This window comes from Chanodichthys erythropterus, chromosome 12 (assembly GCF_024489055.1).
Source record: "Chanodichthys erythropterus isolate Z2021 chromosome 12, ASM2448905v1, whole genome shotgun sequence".
In the NCBI taxonomy this organism is placed as follows: Eukaryota; Metazoa; Chordata; class Actinopteri; order Cypriniformes; family Xenocyprididae; genus Chanodichthys; species Chanodichthys erythropterus.
In genome coordinates this window covers 47330067-47349708 of record NC_090232.1, presented here as the reverse complement: position 1 = coordinate 47349708, position 19642 = coordinate 47330067, and positions in this window count along the sequence as shown.

Sequence of the window (19642 nt, the reverse complement as noted above, 5' to 3'; positions counted from 1 at the left end):
CTCACTCTATCAAAGTTCTGTGAACCCATCCCCCTAAAACTGCAACCAGCATCCCAAATGTAGCTAACATACAGGCAGAACTAGGTGTCCTGTTACAGATGCATGGTACTTTTACGATCAGAAAGAATGTTGTAGAGACAAGTGACTCATTCTTTCTGAGACGGACAAATAAACTCTCTTAATCCTATGAATTCTTTATATAACCACTTGGGAAAATTGGATACATGTTTATACATTTCCCATCTCATGACTTTCCTTTTATAGGCTTTATTCTACACTGTTAGACCTTGCCAGGCTTTTTTACAGTATAATTTACTATTGATTATACAGTTATTTACTGTAATCTACAGTATGTTACTGTAAAGATACCATGCACTAAATTAAAACTTGTTACCTCGTTTAATTTGCAACAGTGTTGCCAGTATATAACCATTTTAACTTACAGTTTGTAACTGTTAAAATACATTTTGTGGGTGTGTCTTTTTAATCTTACACCTTTAACCCTTTCAACCCCACAGGAACATCCTCTAGTGTCCACACTACAGAGTAAAAGTAACATTGAGGCTCTGTTGCAATGAGATAATTAAGTTATTTAAGTGATGATTGAGCATTAATGATGAACACCTGCTGTTAACAAGCAGACCCACTGAAAAGAGGAACAAGAACAGAAAAAAAATGAGCAGAAACTTCAACTACAAGCAGAACTACAACTGTCTTCCAGCCATTACACATTATTACACTTATTACTGACCAGATTAACTTTATTTCTACAGAAGATCTTATTGAGAATTGACAGAAGTTTGATGTCACCATTGATGCGATCAGTGTTTGCTTTAGTTGAGCTCTTGACCCATGACTTTTCACACATCAGTTTTTCTTTTCTTTCCTCTGGCTGATTAAACTACTTTCGCAAGTCACATTTGTTATGACAGAAATAACAATTTTTTCTCCACATTTAAGAGCTAATAGTTATGTGTTGGTGAAAACATAACCATCTGTTACATCCTCCTTTTGTCTAGGGGTGGTGGGAGAGTAACATATAGAAATAAAGACCCCTTTTAAAACACAGGGCAAAAATGAGAGAGAGAGTTGACTCAGTCAGCACTCCCAGAACTCACACAAACACAAAATAACTCTTCAAAGGTTTATTTAATGTAAAGTCTCTTGTAACAAACAGGGATAAGGCAAAACAATAGAGAAACTCAAATAAGTAATGATAGACAACAAGGCGCTTCTAGCTTCAGGAGGGGGTTCAAGCCAAAATAACAAACAAAAGGAGTAGGCTAACTGGAGTAAGGGAGTCTAAATAACCTATCAAACAAAAATATCAAATAAACAACAAATCTCTTACCTGACTGCCTTACTAACCAAAAACAGGGGAAAACAGGGGTTAGTAAAAACAAAAGGCACCCACCTCCCTACTGCGTCTGCAACAATGATGATGGGGTGATTACACACTGCCACATCAGCAAATACAACAGGTTTCTCTTAAAGAAGCTTTCACAGCAGCAAAGACAACAAAAGTTCTGGGAGGGAAGACAGGCCACACTCTCTCTGGGGAAAAGTCAGCTCCCTCTGTGTAAATACAAGCTCCTCTCCATACTCTAACGAGGAACAGGTGGCATCAATTGGGCTCCTGCAAGAGGACAGGGAGGAACAGAGGAAATAGGGGAAAAAAACTACACTTTCCAGCAGGCTGTTGGGCATCAGAGAAACAGTGTCACATGCACATTCACAAAATTACAAAACAATGAACGATATACATCCTGGGATGCAACACCATCACATAGTCTCTTGATTCACTGAATTCATACAATGTTTTATCCATTGTTACATTATTAACAGACTAATTTTTACATTATCACCACTGTGAAACTACAGCATGAGCACCAACAACAATCAGCTAAAAAGAGTTTATTTTTAACCTCTTAACTGTCACGATCCCGCTGGTGGGACGCCTCTCAGCCAGCACACCCATGTAGGGCCCACATGGTTTAGCCCAGATGAAATGAACATTGTTCAGAGTGCACACTACAGGCTGTTAAATGTATCACTGAATCAGTGTTGGATTTAATGAGATAATTAAGTAATTAATTGAGTGATGATTGAGAATTATTGAAGATAGCTGCTGTTAACAAGAAGAATGAACTAAAGAAAGAGAAACAAGAACAAAAAAAAAATTGAAACACTAGAACTACAACTGACTTCAGCCACAGCCTTAGATGAAATCAACTGAAGATAAAAGAAGACATTAAATCTCTCCAGATCTCAGCAGATGATTAAACAACTCCATATACAGAAGCTCTTATTGAGAATTAAGAGAGAGTTTTTTATGTTGTTGATGTTTTATTGATTGTTTTTATGTTACCATCATGGTGATAAGAGTTTACTTTAGTTGAGTAGTTTGACTTGTTTTTATAATTCAGGATTATAATTATAATATCAGGATTTCTCTGGCTGCTGTAACTGAATTAGTTATAGCAAGAAAAACAAGAGAAAACACAATCAGATGCTGTAACTGATTCATGATAAGATTATAATCTCTGCGCAGTGGCTTAATTTACTGGTCTTATAACTGAGTTTAATATGAGCAATATCTTACTAACTGTGTTTTAATGTGATTCATGTAAAGATCCAGCACAGATTTAATCAGAAAATCTGAATGAGTTTTAAAACAGATTGTACATTAAACACTTTGATCTACGGTGAGCTTTCCTCACAAACATACATCAAGAATCAGCGTATGAATATCAACAATGGTGACATGCTTAATGCTGCAATGCATTCTGGGGTCCATGGATGAGTTTTGCATGATGCACCCAGAATGCATTGTGGCATGAAGCATGTCACCATTGTTGAGATTCATACACTGATTGTAGATGTCTGTGTGTGAGGAAGCTTTGCTGGAGCTTTAAAGTGTTTAGTGTACAATGTGTTTTAAAAATCATTCAGCTTTTCTGACTAAAGCCGTTTTATCATTGTATTTCTAGAAAAGTCAACACAAACTTAACATTTTATTCATATAAAGCTCAGCCATTAGATGAGTGAAAAAAGCCACTACATGACAGTTATATTCTTATCATAAAGCAACTGATCATATTTTCTCTTGTCAATGTTGTCATAACAAACAGCTATAACAAACATAGAAAAACTAACACTAAATAAGTTAATAGACAAACTGCCTAACTAAAGCAACGACTGACCTCGATCATGGTGACATCAAACAAAACTATTATTTTCAACAAATCATCAACATCTAAACCTCTGGTAATTCTCAATAAGAGCTTCTGTAGATGTATGTCAGAAATAAAGTCAATCTGGTTAGTAATAAGTGAAGCTGGTAATGCTGCTTGTGGAGATGTTTAATCAGATCTTCAATGATTTAATGTCTTTTTATCTTCAGTTGATTTCATCGAAGGCTGTGGCTGAAGTCGTAGTTCTTGTTGTTTCTCTGTTCTTCAGTGATTCTGCTCGTTATCACCTAATTATCTCATTAACTCCAAGACCAATTCAGTGTTACATTTAATAGCCTGTAGTGTTCACACTGAGTAGTGTTCATTTCATCTGGGCTAAACCATGTGCTAAACAAGGGTGTGCTGGTTGGGAGGCGTCCGACCAGTGGGACTGTGACAGTTAAGGGGTTAAACACCATACACAAAAAAAACAGCTCCAACATTATTTAGACTAAACACAGAAAGGTCAGTGATTTAAGCAAGTCCAAAATGATTACAGCATCATTACAACAGCCAAAACACCTGATTAGCTTTTTCTGCCATATCAAACATGTTTTATAAACACTCAGTACAGCAGCCAGAGAAAGCTAGTGTAAAAGAATCAAGAGCTCAACTAAAGCAGACACTGGTCACTACGATGGTGACTGCACAATTCAATACATTTTTATTTTCAATAAAACATCAACATCCATATCTGTTAATTCTCAACAAGAACTTCTGTACATGTATGAAAGAAATAATGTCAAACTGGTTTGACACTCAGTGTGGCTGAAGTCAGTTGTAGTTCTTTGAGCGATGTTAACTCACAGTATATTCCTGTAGGCTATTTTCTCGAAAATGACAAATATTACCCAGAATGCATTATTTTCTACAGTATATTACTGTTTTAATGGAAAATGGTTTGTTACTGTCAGAATTTGGCTGTTTTTCTACAGCAAGGTCTAACAGTGTATGTATTAATTCTCTCATTTGAACTATTTTGGTATTAATATTCCAGAGTTACAAAAGTACACAGCAAAAACTGCAGTGTTAAATTAACTCTCCTGGGAGTACATGTGAGACCATACTCAAGAGTGTTAAAGTGTAAAAATAAGAGTGTTAAATAAACAATGAAGTTTAAGTTAATGGGATAATTAAGTGATTGGTAGTGATGATTGAGCATTATTGAAGACACCTGATGATAACAAGCAGAATCACCAAAGGAGAAAATCACAATTTTTCTTGACTTTTTTTAAATAAAATTTAGTTTGGGCTGTTTTAACTGAGTTATAACATCCAGACAAACAAATGGAAAAGATGATCAGGTGGTGTTGGTTATATTTTCACATAATCATTATTTGATCTGAACTCATTTAAAGCCCAATCTCTGAGTTAGATTTACATTATTGATTACAGCAGAACTGTGATTCTACAGCAGAAGATCAGCTTTCTCAATACAATCTAAAGGATTTCTCAAAAGTTGTTCTGATTTAAAAAAAAAAAAAAAAAAACTTTTAGGCACACACAGACATCAAGAATCAGCCTGTGAATCTCAACAACGGTGACAAGCAACATATTCTGATAAACAGATCAACTCTGAACATTAGAAAACAAGCTACTAAAAAGTCGCATAAACAGAACAAGATAAAATATGAGAATAAAAGAAATTACTAAGTCAATTCAGCTCATAATTTATTCTAACTCAGAGATTGGGCTCTAAATGAGTTCAGATCAAATAACGATTATGTGAAAACAAAACCATCACCATTATTATTGATTATCTTTTCCATTTGTTTATCTGGATCTTATAACTCAGTTAAAACAGCCCAAACTAAATTTTATTTTAAAAAGTCAAGGGTCAAAAGCCCAACTAAAGCAAATGCCGATCTCCATGATGGTGGCTTAAATGTTAAATTGTGATTTTTCTCCTTTGGTGATTCTGCTTGTTATCATCAGGTATCTTCAATAATGCTCAATCATCACTGTTAATCTCTTAACTCTCTACCGCATAGTGTTGCCATATGGCAACATACACTTTGTGTTCATTTCCTTGCCACTGTCTCTTTAACAGAACATTCTCGTTTTTTTTGTTGGTAAGAGAAGACCTTAGTTTAGCCAATGATGTGCTTTGGTTAAGTGACATGACATGCATTTTTTTTTCTGTGGCGTGATTTTCGGACAGGCTGCCGTCTCTTGTATGTAGTTGCTGAAAGCAAATTAAAACATCAGTAACAAACAAGGACCCACCCATGTCACATTCACAAAAAAATTGTTAACATCATCTCAGGTAAGTTATGATAACATATTCACCACTCAAAAAAAAAAATTATGAAATTAGTTTTTGGTAAATCGATAAAATGTCTGTGTTGCCATATGGCAACACTGTGCAATAATGGAATGGCTTTATTATAATAGGTTAGCTAGCTAGTAAAGGCCAGCTGCAGTCTGTTAAGCTATAACAATAACAACATTAACCCCTTAACTGTCACGGTCCCGCTGGCCGGACGCCTCCCAACCAGCACACCCATGTTTAGCACATGGTTTAGCCCAGATGAAATGAACACTACTCAGTGTGAACATTACAGACTGTTAAATGTAACACTGAATCGGTGTTGGAGTTAATGAGATAATTAGGTGATAACGAGCAGAATCACAGAAGGACAGAGAAACAACAAGAACTACAACTTCAGCCACAGCCTTCGATGAAATCAACTGAAGATAAAAGACATTAAATCTCTGAAGATCTGATCAAACATCTCCACAAACAGCATTACCAGCTTCACTTATTATTAACCAGACTGACTTTATTTCTGACATATATCTACAAAAGTTGTTATTGAGAATTAACAGAGGTTTAGATGTTGATGATTTGTTGAAAATAATAGTTTTGTTTGATGTCACCATGATCGAGGTCAGTCGTTGCTTTAGTTAGGCAGTTTTACTCTTGACTTTTTTAGTGTTAGTTTTACTGTGTCTGTTGTAGCTTTTATGGCAACAATGACAAGAGAAAATATGATCAGTTGCTTTATGATAAGAACATAACTGTCATGTAGTGGCTTATTTCACTGATCTAATGACTGAGCTTTATATGAATAAAATGTTAAGTTTGTGTTGACTTTTCTAGAAATAAAATGATAAAACGGTTTTAATCAGAAAAGCTGAATGAATTTTAAAACACATTGTACACTAAACACCTTAAAACTCCAGCAAAACTTCCTCACACACAGACATCTACAATCAGCGCATGAATCTCAACAATGGTGACATGCTTCATGCCACAATGCATTCTGGGTGCATCATGCAAAACTCATCCATGGACCCCAGAATGCATTGCAGCATTAAGCATGTCACCATTGTTGAGATTCATACGCTGATTCTTGATGTATGTTTGTGAGTAAATCTCACCGTAGTTCAAAGTGTTTAGTGTACCATCTGTTTTAAAATCATTCAGATTTTCTGATTAAATCTGTGCTGGATCTTTACATGAATCACATTAAAACACAGTTAGTAAGATATTGCTCATATTAATCACAGTTATAAGATCAGTGAATCAAGCCACTGCGCAGTGATTATATACTTATCATGAAGCAGTTACAGCATCAGATTAAGTTTTCTCTTGTTTTTCTTGCCATAACTAATTCAGCAGTTACAGCAGCCAGAGAAACCCTGACATTATTAAAAACAAGTCAAACTACTCAACTAAAGTAAACTCTGATCACCATGATGGTAACATAAAAAAAAATTCAATAAAACATCAACAACAGTCTCTTAATTCTCAATAAGAGCTTCTGTATATGGAGTTGTTTAATCCTCTGCTGAGATCTGGAGAGATTTAATGTCTTCTTTTATCTTCAGTTGATTTCATCTAAGGCTGTGGCTGAAGTCAGTTGTAGTTCTAGTGTTTCAATTGTTTTCTGTTCTTGTTGTTTCTCTTTCTTTCATTCATTCTGCTTGTTAACAGCAGCTATCTTCAATAATTATCAATCATCACTTAATTAATTACTTAATTATCTCATTAAATCCAACACTGATTCAGTGATACATTTTACAGCCTGTAGTGTGCACTCTGAACAATGTTCATTTCATCTGGGCTAAACCATGTGGGCCCTACATGGGTGTGCTGGCTGGGAGGCGTCCCGCCAACGGGATCGTGACAGTTAAGAGGTTAATGTCTTTTATCTAAGGCTGCGCTGAAGTCAGTTGTATTTCTAATGTTTATGTTTTTCTGTTCTTGTTGCTTCTCTTTCCTTTGTTCATTCTGCTTGTTAACAGTATCTATCTTCAATAATTCTCAGTCATCACTTAATTAATTACCCAGTTAGGCAGCCCAGGTGACACCCATCTGGGCAGAGGTGTATAGTACAGGAGTCAGAAAGTAAAAGTCCTGCCATATTTTTCATTCCACCCACTGAAGCGGTGTTAAAGTTAATGAGATAATTAAGTGATTAATTAAGTGATGATTGACCATTATTGAAGACACCTGATGATAACAAGCAGAATCACCAAAGGAGAAAAATCACAATTTTTAAGCCACCATCGTGGAGATGAGTGTTTGCTTTAGTTGAGCTCTTGACCCTTGACTATTTAATGTTAGATTTTGTTTCAACTGTTAATTGAGTTGTATGATCAGGGGTTTGTTGTGTTATCACATAATTACACTTTTACATGATTTCATTTAGAGCCCAATCTCTTGAGTTAGATTTACATTATTGATTACAGCAGCACTGTGATTCTACAGCTTTTATAATATAATCTGAAGGATTTCACAGAAGTTGTTCTGAATAAAACATCAACAAAGTTATTTTAGGCACACAGACATCAAGAATCAGCCTGTCAATCTCAACAACGGTGGCAAGCGACATATTCTGATCAACAGATCAACTCATACATTAGAAAACAAGCTACTAAAAAGTCACAGAAAAACTGAAAAAATAGTGACAATGAAGGAAATTACTAAGACAATTTCAGCTCATAATTTATTCATGCAGCAATGCATGATGGGAGCCATGGATGAATTTTGATTGGTGGCACCCAGAATGCACTGCAACATGCTTTATTATCCTCACCACTGTTGAGATTCACAGGCTGATTCTTGATGTCTGTGTCTCTCAATGAAGCTTTTTTTTCCAGATTATATGGAAAAAGTTTTTGCTGTAGAATCACAGTGCTGCTGTAATCAATAATGTAAATCTAACTTGAAATTGAGCTCTAAATGAGTTCAGTGATTCAGATCAAATAATGATTATGTGAAAACATAACCAACACCTCTTATCTGTATTATTCAACAAAGACAAGCAATAAAGCATTGCAGGGGTGGGAATCTTTTGGCACCTCACAATCCGATTCTGATTCAGGGAGTTGCAGTCTGATTCCAAAATTATTCTTGTTCTTTTTTTCTTATTGATTAGTCTTATTAATTAAACGTTTTTATTATTAAGCATATTATTACTATTAAGAAAAAAAAAAAAAAAACATTACAAGCAATAAACAAACAGTGCTTTCAGTATTTAAGAGTAGGGCCTATCCTTTTTCCTTTCAAGACAGCTAACAGAATTTTGTTATAAGAACGTTCTCTAAATATTCAGTGTTGGTTCTGGGAATGTAAAAAATGTCCAGTTTTCATTACTTTTGGTATTGAAGTTTTAATTGAAAAGGAAATGATAAACTCAAAAATGCGATAGAAATCATTTTTAACACTGAACTGATTTATGTTGGATTGTCCAAAACTATTTAGAAGTTAAAAATGACGCACTAAGACATCAGCACTCATCATACAAACATCAACAATGGTGACAATAAAAATAAATAAATAAATAAATAAATAAATAAAAAAATCAGCTGCAATTTATTCATATCTCAATGCATGCTGGGAACCATGAATCTGTTTTGTATGCTGGCATAAAGCATGCCACAATTGTTGTGTTTCATATGCCGGATGTTGATGTCTGTGAGTGTATAAATGACACAAAACAATGTTTTAAACAAGAAGTTAACAATGACAGTGTTGCAAATTATATTTTCACTAAAGCAACAACCAACCTCCATGATGGTGACCTCAAACAAAACATCTAAACTTCTACTAATTCTCAGTCTGGGTAGTAATAAGTTTGTGGAGTTGTTTAATCAGATCTTCAGAGATTTAATGTATTTTATCTTCAGTTCATCTAAGGCTGTGGATGAAGAAAGTTGTAGTTTGTGTTCTTATTTCTCTTTCTTTCAGTGCTTGTTCACAGCAGGTTTTTGAATAATTGAAAGAATGTTTCAGGAACATCATACTAACCTTTAAATAACATTCTACTAACATTAAGGAAACTGGACAATTTATGTTTTTGGAATGTTACAAATCAACGTTCCTAGAATGGACGTTTTTAATGTTCCCAGAACCAACACTGACTATTTAGAGAATGTTCTTATAACAAAATTCTGTTAGCTGGGAGAGCTGTTGAGTGATTTTTCTCTTTTTCAGAGAAAAAAGATCTCCCAGTTTTAGAGAGTGGGAGATTTAATAAGCTGTATTCACATTAATGCACAGGTATCTTTTGAAATATAAGATGTAGTTTGTACTGTTTGTTTGATCCCCTTAGACATAACTGACTGTGTTTACATTACTTTTGCGTAATTAAAGCATTTTGAGATGCAAGTATTTTTAACCACTTAAACGGAGTCGTGCACAGCCGCATATGCGAGCGCTCTTCACAAAACGTTTGTCAACATTTGAATTTGACATAACGACATAGCTGAGGCAGCATTCATAGAGCATTTGTATGGAAAATACCGGCAGGTGAGACAACACACTGCAAACATAAGCAAAGCAGGTGTTTCTTATGGTGCATTGCCCATTGGCCTTCTAATCATCCCTGTACACTGACTGGCTTCATTGCATAGCGAGCCAAGTTGATGCTTCCTCTGCAGACCGCTTACTCTCGTGTGTCATGTGATGAGCAATTTAAATATTGCATTTTTTCATATCGTGATATTAACGCGAATGCGATTAATCGTTCAGCCCAACTAGTGATAAATTAACGATATTAAGATGAATTAACGATATTAAGGAGAGGATCTATGATCTCTGGAAGCATCTTTTTCAATAGCTTAGTTGGTATAGGGTCTAATACACGTTGATTTTGTTGATTTAACAAGTTTGGACAATTCTTTCTCTCCTAAAGCAGTGAATTAATAGAATTTTTCCTCAGGGATACTACAATGCACTATCTGACGCGATACTGTAGTAGACGGTTGCATGGTTATAATTTTTTCTCTAATACTGTCAATCTTGCAAGTAAAGAAGTTCATAAAGTCATTACTGCTGTGCTGTTTGGAAACATCAGAAGTTGAAGCTTTATTTCTTGTTAATTTAGCCACTGTATCAAATAAATACCTAGGGTGGTGTTTATTTTCTTCTAAAAGATTTGAAAAATAAGCAGATCTAGCAGTTGGTAAGGCTTTTCTTTACTCAATCATTCTCTCTCTCTCCACAAAATGCAAAAAACTTCTAGTTTTGTTTTCTTCCAGCTGCGCTCCATTTTTCTGGCTGCTCCCTTAAGGGCCAGAGTGTGCTCGTTGTACCACGGTGTTGGATTAATTTTCTTAATCTTTTTTAAGCGCAAAGGAGCAACTGAGTCTAATGTGCTGGAAAAGATAGAGTCAATACTTTCTATTGAAACATCGAGGTCTTCTAAGCTGTCTGGATATGCAAAGACAATGAAACTGATCAGGAAGATTATTTATAAAGCAATCTTTAGTGGTAGAAGTGATGGTTCTACCATATTTGTGGCAGGGAGGCAGTTTACCAGCCTTGACTAAATGTAGTGGGCTAGAAGATAGAAAATATCAAATTAAACAATATACTGATTTAGATGAAAAACTTTGCCATTTAACCCTCATGAGCATATAAATTTTACTTTCATTCTTCAGAATTGTTCTGTAAATCCTTTATTTTTTTTACACAGTCTTATGACTTTTATAGTGTACGCATTTATTACTGTAGCTCACTTTTTAACTGGTGATAACAGAAATGACCTACTAAGGTCTAATAATGTTACAACACCTCAACTTATATTTTACTCCCTGGAGAAATCAGACACATTCAAAAATAGCATTAACATTTATTTTCATGTAGTAATACAAAGAATATAGGTGTATGATTTTGGGGGGGAAATATAATGTTGCTAGTTAACTCCCTGAGGTCCGAAAACGCGTCGGCGCGTTTTGCAGGATTTTTTTCACATTGCAGCAAAACAGACTTAAAATACTCCGTCATTTCTTGTCATAGAGACATAAGTAATACATCAATTGAAACTATAGAATGTCTTCTTTTATTTGTGTACACTCAGAGTAAAAACACAATGTTGTGCTTTTTGTATATATAAAGAAATATAGAGAAAACTAACATGATGCGTGATCTCTCCTCTCCCTGTGAACAAAGTCCAATCTGATAGTTCTCAGAAAATGAACTGTAACTTATGAATACTAATCACAAAAATAATGACACTTATGTCTAAAAAAACGTTGAAATGTCATGTTTTAAATCGTGCAAGTCAAATCGAAAAAAAAAACATTGTGTTCATGTAATCTGTATGAAAAGAGAGCCATGTCAGAAGTCCGAGATTCAGCTCATTATCCGCTAATGTGGCCACGCCCGTGGAGCGAGTGCTATTCAGACGCAAATTCTGAGTCAATGCATGCATTCATCGTCTCAATCATGTATTTATTGTTTTGAAAAGTGTTTATTTGGATGTTAAAGCCATGGTTAACGATCTCTAGAAGACATGACGTTAGTTCCTAGTTCCTTTTCTTCTTTATATGAATTTGTGGCCTAAAGGTGTACAGAGCGCCCTCCGGCTGCAAGTATGAATTGAAAACACAGTATCCAGCACTCATAGTGATGACAATAAATATTACTTCTCAGTATAGAAAATTGACATAAACATATAAGAATCCATCAATATTTCTCCAAATGTGCATGCTTTTAAGCTTAAAGCCTATATGAAATGCCATAGAGGTAACATAATTGTTCAGACACTTTGCATCACAGAAATACATTATATTTTAAAGAATATAATAGAATACCATTATTTAAAATTTTACCATTATTTTAAATTTTTTCACAGTATTGCTGTTTATGATGAGCTGAGACATTATGAAGGAGTAGGTAGCATAATTTTTACATAATTCTGAAGCAAATCTCTAGTCTACAACCTCCAATAGCCAGAAGTCTTGTGAACACGGATTTAATATACTTTTTTTGGCCTTATTTCAGTGACTTAAGTTTTTTGTTTTTTCAATAACCATGCATAATCATTGTTCCTTCAAAAATACAAACATGTACATACATGTTCCTCACATATTATGGTAGCCTAGTTTGTGCTGAATACAGTGTAATGACACTTTTGTCATTTATATGTTTATGAACAACTGAAAAAAGGACAATGGCATGTCAAAACTTCTCCAAGCCCCAAATCAGCCTCAGACACAACAAACACACAAACACACAAACACTCCAGAGGGTTAATGTAAAGTTGTCATGATTACTGTCTTGTGTTGTGGACTCTTATTTTGAAGTACTGTATAGTTTTGTTTGCATTGTTCCTGTATTCTGACTTCCTGTGTTTAGTTCCTGTTCCCTTGCCCTAACCCCAAAAGGACAACGTCTCCCCACCACACACACACACACACACACACACACACACACACACACACACACACACACACACACACACACAAATACAAACACAAACACAAACACACCTTCCCTTCCCCCTGACTCAAGTCACTGAAAATTCTTCAAGACATATAATGTAACTTGTTTATCTATTGTTTTTCTCTTTTTATGTTTGGTATCTTTTTAAATGGCTCAGTGCGATTGGTAAAATGGTCTCAATTTCACGGCAGTCACTGGTATAATGAAGAAGATTGAAAACTAAGGAAAATTCTGTCCTCTTTTTGGGTGGTGCCTTTTGCGAAAACCCACTCCTCTTTCCCCAAAACAGGTATTGGTGTAGTAAATATTTATAACCTGTTTGTTCTGGTCCTGGTATAAAAGGTAAATCGCAAAGAAGTCTGGGGATTTTCTGTAGCCAGAGACCCCCACACAGTGATGGGCAAGTGTCTTCAAACACTAATCCACCACTGTGTGTATATGCATTTCAATTGATGTTATGCATTCATTATTTCTGAATTGGCTTCTAATTGTCCAACTATGAAATTGACATTTTTACTTGACAAATAAAATGTTATATTTGATTTTACTCTGGATTCTTCTGAAATCATTATGACCAGTAGATTACTGGAGTCTATATTTCCACAAATCTATGTCAGGATAGATTAAAACTAAAGGCTCAATGAAAGGAGCATGTTGCACATCATGGAACCTTTTGATTTTTGTCTGTCAACTGGCTTAGCAAGTTGCAGTATTGTGACTAAGAAAACTGTGTTTTTGTATGAACAAGCATGTGGCGGTTTGACTCAAATGCATTAGTAAACTCTGCACCCTCTGACTAAGATCAGAACTGGCGAGTTTGTGAGCGTAAAAAGAACTTAACGTTCAAAGTGACTTTACTAAGTCATATGGGTCCATAATGAAAGAATAATTGAAAATATGAGATACCCAGAATAATCAAATATCTAAATTAATACATAACAAATGATTCATTTGTAATTGGAAACACAACCTAAGAATAAGAATCATTTGAAATTGGAGTCAGATTAAACGAGTGAAATTAAGTGAACTTCACAGAGGCGATGAAAAGGCATACACGAACCTTCGACCCATTCCGTTTTTGGGCTGATGGGGGGTTCCTTACAAATTGGTGACATTCCCTCCATGATCTCCCATATCCTGTTGGCGAGTGTCTTTTCAGTGGAAAATTGGGATTTGCAACAAGTAAGAGGCTTGATCATATTCTCCTTCAGCTGTTGTGGTAAGTCCATTCTTATTTGCCTTTTAGAAGTGTTGAGGGAAAGATAGCTGCATCTTGTATAGACACATTTGTAGAATGGGTCGGCATACTCAGATTTAAGACCGGAGACCGAAATCCGGTGGGGCTGTTGAATTAGACAACCACATTTTATCAGGGACATGATAGCGGCAGCGTAGGTGAGAAATGATATCCCTTGCTTTAAACTTTAAAGATCTCCTTGTTTGCCCACGCAACAAGAGATTAACCTTAAATTGGAATATCATCCAAATTTTATTCTGGTATTCAACAGAGGGCTGTAAATTAAAACCTAAATTCTGAGGTAAAGAATGCTCAGCTGCATATTTATTTGTTTTGCTCCAACGATGTGGCAACATTGAAAAATAAGCAAATGGTCACGTTGTGAAAAAATCTTTGTGATTAGATAAACCAAAAGAGATAACAAGGGAGAGAGAGTAGTGAAACTAAAAAATTTCAAAAGAAAAGATTTGGGTATAATTCTGTCTCAGTCCTGGAGAACTGCTGCCATGCAGAAATTCTAGAGACTGCAATTGGGAAAATACACTAAATGTTAAAACTGATGTATATAATGATAATTATGATGTCACTGAGAGACTTGTAACCAAGCCTGAGGATTTTATCCATTCAGAGGACATGCTCAGCTTGTTTTTGTTTCATAAAAGAAATTTAGCCATAGAATAAGCATCACTATACTTTGAAATTGTTCAAGAGGTGCTAAGAAGGTTTACGACTGAGGCATAAATGGTGTACACAGCACGGGTTAAGGCTCAGTCTTATAATACATATCTTTTACCTTGGTCTTAGTTCAGAATTAAAAAAAAATACTGCACTCTTGTATGTTGTTCAGTGTCTTAAAAGAGACTTAAAAAACACACAGATCAGATGCCTTCTAAAAAGATCAGTGAGTCACTCTTGACAAATTATTCAGCCAAGACCCTCTTGATACCAGCAAATACAATTATTTTTTAATGTATACTGTTTTAATATAATATAATTTATATGATGATTCAACAATGTGCTTCACAATGCATTAAATAAATTGTTAAAGAACTTCTCTATCTTCTATCTGTGCAAGGATCTTTAATGAGAAAAATTACAATGCCCAGTATTTATCAACTAAAACAATCAACCTGATTGTCATATCTTGAATAGGCTAAATCCATTCACGATCAAAACAGGAATTAAAATTTGATTCTATTGATCGTAACCCAGTGACAAGGGGAGGTACAAGTTTTGATTTTCCTTTGCAACAAAACCACAAAGAAAGTGGACAAGTGTTAGCAAACTCCTCTCTGGAAGTGTTAGATCATATGGGATCTGATCAGGGAAGTTATTTTACTGGACATGTAATTAAAGTTGTGTGGAAAATGTTAATATCAGGCAGAAACTCTTCTGTTTTTACAGATGACAGAGGTCCAAATGGTCAAGTATTTGAATGACACCATAAATACCAATTGCTAAACAAACAGCACAACACCACGAAAGGTGATCTGGTGCCCTAATCACAGATCTAGCTAATGTGAGATTCCCCCAGGAGACCCGGGTGTCATTATGCTCAAAACACAACAGACTGTGTAAGCACAGCTGCAATAGCAACTCAAAGTGCAAGATTCTCTGACCATGCTTAAACACCAGCAGTCAGATCTGACCACTAACATTCAGTTTATCTGGCCTTTTCTTTGCAGAAACATAATCATAATAATGATCTATGTCTCTGTAAACTAAAACAAATTTTCTTCTAATGTCATAAAATCTTAACAGATGAAAGCCATTTGCAACAACTGTCTGGATAAGACCATTTAAGAAAAATTCACATAATGCAAATCTAACATACATCATTCACCTTCATACATATAGGACATATTTTAATTGTGTCAATTTTGAGGTGTTATGGAAGCACTGTAATATGCAGGACATGTGCATGGCTTTAATCAAACATCAATTCATAGAATTTCTGATCATTCAAATTACAAATTCAAAATCTAAATGAGACCTATTCAGTAATACAATTGGTCTCTTTGGACAAAATGTTTATTATGTCCAGTCATTGGCATTGTTGCAAACTAGGAGGGTCCCCTAGTTTCCAACATATGACTAATGACAAATTGAACTAAACAGTTAGAACTGAAGTGCAGGCATTTCTATAAATCAGGGGCCGTATTCACAAAAATCTTAAGGCTAAAAGTAGCTCCTAACTTGCCGATTTAGGAGAAACTCCTAAAAATAATGGGCGTGTCAGTCCTAATTTTAGGACTCCTAAATTTTTGCTCTAAGAGTATTTCACAAAGCATTTTTGCGCTAAAACTAGCTCCTAAATCTGTGAAACGTTAGGAGTAGTCAAGAGGACTCCTAAGTCACTACCCCGCTAGAAATTGTACGTTCCCAGAACGTTCAGAGACGGTCACTATGTAGAGTTCTTTTAAGGTTTGGGGAACGTTATTTGGTGGACCTTCAGGGAACATTCAGGACGTTTTGGGAATGTTTAGGGGACTATCACTATAGGACGTTCTGATAACTTCCCAAATTATAACGTTCTTGCATGACCATAAAACAACCAAAATGGAAAGTTCCCCTAAACTCATATCGGGAACGTTATTAATTGATCAACAGAGGACCGTGTGGGAACGTTCTGTTAATGTCCCAAATCTCCTATTTGTAAAGTTCTTTTTTTGACCATAAAATAACCAAATTGGAATGTGCCCCTAAAGTCATATAAGGAACCTTGAACTGCAGCACTTTCATTACCAAAAGAGGACGTTTTAGGAGCGTCCCGAATGTTCTGTAAAGGTTCAGAAATTGTATCACCTTTTGAGAACTTTTAGGGAATGTTGCGTAAGGTCCTGAGAACGTTTCCTTCTACGTGGGTAAGATCAAATCACAAACAGTCCTAATCCACCCAAAGACACTGAACACCATTGAGGCAATAGCGACAGAGCCTTGGGTGCTGAACCTTTTCTTCATAAATGCAATACATTCTGATTTATAGATTTGAATCTACGATGAGATGCCAAAAAAAAACTTTAACAAATAAATAAAGATTGTCTGATTACCTGTGGCAGTGGTTTTCATTAGTTCACACTTACAAATGATCAAATAGAGTAAAAACACACACACACACGCACACACACAAACACACACACAACCACACACACCCACACACACACACATATATATATATATATATATATATATATATATATATATATATATATATTTTTTTTTTTTTTTTTAACTGTATATACTAGTTTAATTAGTGACACTTAGCCTATATTTTAAAACCTTTATGGCAACATTTTATTTTGAATAGGGCAACATTTGTATTTTTAAACTTTTATTTTAATATGGAAACATGACACCTCATTCTACAATTTTTCTGTGATTAAATCACTGACTCCTCCCCCATCAGCCAATCACTGTGTGTTTACTCCATAGCAACGAGGTCAACCCCGCCCTTACTCTTAGTTTAAGACTTCAAGTTGGTCTCAGCAGGTTTGTAAATAGGTGTTAAGAGAAAACTCTTAGCTAAGAACTTTTACTGCTATTTAGGAGAACTCTTAGTGGTAAGATAAAATGTTTTGTGAATACAGCCCCTGGTACTCATTTTTCAGACCTCTATTCTTGAGTGTGACGTAGCCTGTACATCAAATGCACAGATGATGGTTGTAAAAGCTAAACAAGAGATTTTAAATCTATGCTTCTGTAAATTCCATTCTCTAATTGACTTGATTGAAACCTTATTTTTGCATTAAAGATTTGCAGTTAAAACAACTATTATAGACATTTTTATAATTGTAATTATGAAATTGTGTATTTCTATGTTTAAGTATGTGATATATTTAATTATGCATACCACTGGTAAATATACTAGTTATTTAGACTCTTTGCTACTTGCCTTTAACTCATCCAGAACAAGTCTAAATCCCACTATTATATAACAGTGATAGTGAAGAATCTGTTGATTAAATGAGCTGCTCACTAAAAATAGGACTCTGAAAGGTAGACCTTCTTTACCACTCGCACTTTTGACGTTCATCATGGTGTTATTTTGTGTTATTCTGTTTTTCCAACAACCCTTTTTCTCATCTTACAATAACACCAAGTTCATCAGTGTTCAAGTATTGAATGGTCACTCAGAGGTTGTTCAGGTGTCCTGCACGCAATGGAGCATCATCAGTGGAATGAATTCTTCACCCATGGAAATTTTACCTGCCCGGCAAACCAGACCTTCTACTTGAAGGTAACTGAGGACTTCTCTCAGGATTAATTAAACCTGGGGCAGACACAGGTGTTTCATTTGTGAGAAAACGAAAAGTATTTATATCATTTTTTAACCTCTAATACACCACTATGTCCCACTGCCTTGAGCATCCGGTGTGACGTCTGAAAACATGCTCTGACGCCGTGTGTACATCATTGAGTGCGAGAGATCACTTCCGGAGTCAGAGTGCATTCAGATAAACATCAAATTTTAATTTTTTTGGGTGAACTATCCCTTTAACCTTGTTTCACCTTCACCTGTCCCTTGTTATCTTGTGTATAAATACCCCTTGTGTTTCTTGTTTCTTTGTAAGTCATTGTTTGTTGTTACTTTTAGATGGACTGCATTCTTTTGATCCGTATCTTCCCTAGCTCTTTGTGTTCCTTAGTTCTTTATGTGTTGTTTGTTTGTTATAATAAACCCTGCATATCCGTTCTACCCCTGCCATCTCTTTTGTTCCCGCCAGTGTTACAAAAGTTAAATGTCGAGCAAAACATATTCATCAACAAACCTCATTCCAGTGCATCTTACATCTTTGGCACATTTGCATGAAAGTAAACAGTTCAATAGTTCTCTTGACCACGAAAGATCAATAGAGCAGCTGCCAGTTTACCAAAGGTTGAATTTACACAACAAGCACAATGATTTACGGGAAATCTGAAATGCACTGCTGATAAATCTTCAAACTCTTTATAAGTCTACTGTCTGATGCACAAAACTAACATTAACATTAGTTAGACATTAGATAATGAATTAACTAACATGAACTTACCATGAGCAATATATTTGTTACTGTATTTACTAATCTTCGTCAATGTTAATGAATTAAAATACAGTTTGTTAGTTCACAGTGCATCAACTAATGTTAAAAAGATTTTAATCATGTATTAATACATTTTGAAATTAACATTAACAAAGATTCATAAATGCTGTATAAGTGCAGTTCATTATTAGTTCATGTTAACTAATAAACCTTCTTGTAAAGTGTTGCCATGTTGTCTATAGTTAGACAGGTTCATGAATTGCAACCATATTAGTCTGGGAACATGGTTTATTGGTTTGAGTTTGCAGGGGATGCATGTAGACATGTTTAAAAAAATAAATAATGGTAGGTGACAAATGCACTTGATATTGAGGCACAAAATTTTTACTAATGTTACTAATAAACCATTTTTTTGCAATTACTGGAGCTTATTTTGTAATTTTGGAAGTCCTGCAAAAAAAGCTTTCCAAGA